This window comes from Lolium rigidum, chromosome 7 (genome assembly GCF_022539505.1).
Source record: "Lolium rigidum isolate FL_2022 chromosome 7, APGP_CSIRO_Lrig_0.1, whole genome shotgun sequence".
Classification (NCBI taxonomy): Eukaryota; Viridiplantae; Streptophyta; class Magnoliopsida; order Poales; family Poaceae; genus Lolium; species Lolium rigidum.
The window spans coordinates 96,422,603-96,426,972 of NC_061514.1; the positions used below are offsets into that span (position 1 = coordinate 96,422,603).

General features: G+C 53.6%; 1 pseudogene; it reads left to right on the forward strand.

Annotated features, from left to right (window-relative positions):
• Window positions 1-3,086: 3,086 nt before the first annotated feature.
• Window positions 3,087-3,894, forward strand: LOC124671705 (annotated as a pseudogene).
• The last annotated feature ends 476 nt before the right edge of the window (window positions 3,895-4,370 follow it).

The window sequence follows — 4,370 nt, forward strand, 5'->3', positions numbered from 1 at the left end:
TAGTTGGTTAGGTGCGTCAATTTTTTCAGACCAGAGGTAGTAGGTAGCTTCTAAGTTGCTCATTTTTTCTGTTAAGTTGATGTACCAAGTAGCTGCTAAGTTCCTGGGTCTACCACATCATTTATATCCAGGGTGTGTGTGAATGGATCTAATATGCAAACGCTTGCTTAATCTTGATTGTTGTGTTTTAAGAATAGATTTATTTTAGAACCCTAATCTAGGAGTAAAAGAAGAAGATACATAAAGGGGGAATATGGGACGTTAGGTTACGTGTGCTCTGATTACCTCCATCCTTTTGTTTTAATAGATTTATTAAGCCTTGAATCATGGCAAATCTGGTGAATTGCAGGTTCAATGGAGATCTGCAAGAGAGAAAGAAGAGAAGAGTGCTGGGAGGGGCGTCACGTGGTCCTTGGCCGTGGTTGGCGCTTGTGAGCTAGAGGTACACCATCACGTGAGGGATGGTCTAGGTGGCGTTGGACTGTTGGAGTGTTGGAGAACCTGGTCAGCTACCGGAGCGAATATGTGTCTGTGTTTTTTTTGGGCGAGTGCTGGGTGGGACAAAAGAGCACCCTGATGATGGGTGGAACAAAAGAGCACCCGGATGCTGGGATAGACAAACCAGCACCGGATACTAGCTAGCCACGTCCTTTAGACATTTAGTCCTTCACCAGCCTGCGCAAGTACAGCAGCCCTAGCCTGTTTTGGAGTTGGTCACTAGCTTTATTCAGTTTTGAAACACTTTTTTCTTTCTTTTGGAGCTCGAACTAAACTTTGCATTCCGGCCCGCATCGAGTTTTGCTATGCAGTTAACTCCATCAAGGACCGAGCTCCGCGGTCGCAACCATTTATCTTCTTCCTCCTCCTGCCGCCGCAATCCAAGCTCTGGTTGCCTACGACTCTATGCGACACCCATGACTCTATGCGACCACGTCGGGCCGCACCGGGCGGCGGGCATCTGAAAGGATCGTATGTCGCATCTACAAGAGGTGAATAGGTGCTACCTAATTTTTAGTTTTTTTCAATTAAGACTTGACACAAACGTAAATTCTCTAGATATGTAACTATGTGAATTTCCCTAGATGACAAGGTATGCAACTAAGTAAGATATAGCTAGACAAGATATAATAATGCAATCAAAGATAGAGGTAACCGAGAGTGGAGCACGTGGAGACACAAGAGACGATCCCGTAGTTTCTTCCTTTTGAAGGGAAGTGCGTCTACGTTGCAGGGGTGTGATCACCACAAAGGCCTAACCAACGCCACGAAGGTTTCACCCTATTCTCCGGTGAGCAACGCCACAAAGGCCTAGCCCACTTGTCCACTAAGAGATTTTCTCGAGGCGGAAACCGGACCTTTACAAGGTTCTTGGGGCACACATGCACAACCGAATTGGAGGCTTCCAGTAGCTCTAACAACAACACACCAACAAGATCAAATCAACCACAAAACAACTAGGGTTTCTAAAAGGAACACTAGCAAAGGGGCCTTCAAGCAAATGAAGGAAAAATATAAATCGCTTCGATGAAGATGTAGATCGGGGTCTTCTCCTTTGATTCTCTAAAAATCAAGAGGTTTAGATGGTTGGAGGAGGAGATCAAGTGATTCCTGTGGCTCAACAATGGTGGATGAACTTTAAAGGAGTGAGCAGCTTGAGCTTGGGGAAAAAGGGGGTATTTATACCTCCCACAAAATCGAGCCGTTGCAGAAAGTTGAGGCCAGATATTCCGGCCCAAGCAAGGGCCGGATATCCCCCCACCCCTCCCCCGGATTATCCGGTGCCAAAACAAATATCCGGTCAAATATTCGGGGGGTGTACTGAGATCTCGGTCGCTTAGTCCTTAGCCGTTTTTCAGGGGGACGGATATTTGCAAATATCCGGCCCCGAATTATCCGGCATGGGTCTATTTTTCTCCCCTCCTTTTCTTGCTTTTCAACATGAATTCGATCACGATTAGGCTCTGCACCATTTCAACGCACATAAATGTTTCACACATGTTGTCATCAAACACATAAAACTATAAAGTTAGAGATATGTTCTTTCAGCATCCTCCTCACCTTTCGTTCACCCTACACACGCCTCCTCCCGATGCCACGAACGTCGTCGGGCAAAAACCTCATGGCGTCGCGGTTCTTCCTCGGCCAAGATCTGGAGCGTGGTAGCGAGGTCTGCTCGTTCTTCTTCGACGGCGGTGTTGCGGGCTGGTGGCGGCCGACACATATCGTTGAGCTTCCGCGGTGAGTGGTGTAGTTGGCCAGTAGAAGGCTGTGCCAGAGCGGGCGGGGTTGTTTTGGACTCAGATGGGTTCATATGGACCAAACCTTAAACTCCGACGTCCCTTGCAGCACCTCGTTGTATCATGCGAGAGGTGATCTAGTTCATTCCCACATCACGAGGAAGCCTTGAGCATTGGCCCCTAGCATGGCGGTGGTGGCCTTCTCTGTCAGAGGTGGTCGGCTGGCTGAATAAAGGTGGCGATCCTAGAAATCCTCTTGCGCCAAGACGAAGGTTTGCTTGATGCTTGCCCGTATTGATTTGGTCGGATTGTCGAGTTCCGAAAGGCTCAGCCGGTGAACTTCATTGGCAACTCATGTCTGGAGATTACTGATCGAATGAGCTTCGGTCACGTGCAACCGTGTTTTTTCTGATAGTTTGGTTTCAGAGAGAACGATGAAAAGGTCCGCAGTTTATTGCCTTTGTGGGATATGTTTTTAGTTTCGTATTTAGATAAGTGACAGAGAATATCATAAAAGCTAAAATCCAGCGAAGAGTAAAGTATTAGCGTACAAAATACACTTCACAATTTCACATTTGACCGCTACGTGCTCACTTTTGACCGCCTGACCTGAGCGGGACGTCCGTCTGTGCCTGCTTAATTAGCACGAACAAAGCGGCGTCCGCCAACCCCACCTCGTGCACGTTAGTCAAACGAAATTGTATCACAGGGGAATGAGGGGATCAGACCAAACCGAAATCAGATCTCACCTCGCACGCATATCAGAATCCCAATTCCACTCCCGAATGCCCTCGTAGCCGCGCCCCGCTCCGGTCCGCCTCCATGGGCGGCCTCAGGGCAGCGTCGCCGTCGCCGGCGGTGGCGATGGCGTGCGTGGTGGCGTCCGAGGTGGCCACGGTGCTGGCCGTCATGCGCCGCAACGTGCGCTGGGCGGGGGTCCGCTACGGCGGGGACGACGGCGGCGGCGCCGACGACGAGTACCTCGACCACCCCCTCATCGCGGGCCTCAAGTCCCTCCGCCGCCGCGCGGCCTCCTGGGGCACCCGCTGCCCCGCCGGCGACCCGCTCCTCTACCTCCGCCCCTTCCTCGACGTCGTGCGTTCCGACGAGACCGGCGCGCCCATCACCGGCGCCGCCCTCTCCTCCCTGCACAAGATCCTCTCGCTCGACCTCGTGGCGCCCGGCCCCGGCGTAGCCGACGCCATGGTCGCCGTCGTGGACGCCGTCACGGGCTGCCGCTTCGAGGTCACCGAAACCGGCCTCCGAGGAGGCCGTCCTCGCCAGGGTCCTGCAGGTGCTGCTCGCCTGCGTGCGCGGCCGCGCCGCCCTGGCCCTCGCCAACCGCCACGTCTGCGCCATCGTCAGCACCTGCTTCCGCGTCGTGCAGCAGGCCGGCACCAAGGGGGAGCTCCTGCAGCGCGTCTCCAGGCAGACCATCGGCCTCGCCGGATGCGTGGAGCACCACACCGACGTCGCCGGACACGTGCTGTTGAGGAACCCAAGAACCTCGCCGGCCGCCGGGAGATCCCCACAGGTCTTGGTCGTGGTGGGAGAAGGGGGCGGAGGGAGGGAGAGGCGGCCGTTTGGGCGGAGGGAGGGAGCAGATGGAGAGGTGGCGGACTTTCGCCAGCCATGGCGCGCCGCCCGTCGAAGGTGACCGGGGCGAGGGAGAGCGGAGAAGTCTCGATCTGGAAGAACTTGTTCTGTCGAGGCGGCGTGGCGGCGGTAGTGAACCCATAGCGGAAGCCCGTCTCGTTTCTGCCCCTCACCGTGGGTGTTCGCTTCAAGGTTTTAATTGGGCTGGGCTGGCGGCGCCGTGGACGGCCCGTGACCACCTACAGGCCTACTTCACATAAAGCAACCGAAGCTAAACTACAAGGCCGGAGAAGATGTGCAAGCAAGATGGACATAAATCTGCCCGTGAGAGACCAGGCAAGCAACCTCGACCGTCAACGAAGATCGCACGCATCGATCACCATTTCTTCGATTTGCTTCTTTGCAAAGCAGTGGCACGAAGCACCGTGTACACTGAAACAAACCGTATAGCTACGGCTGAAGAAAATATCTTGGGAAATATCTCCGCGTACACGCTCCGCGGGACTACAGGATACAGAGACGTGTAATGTCCGCTGC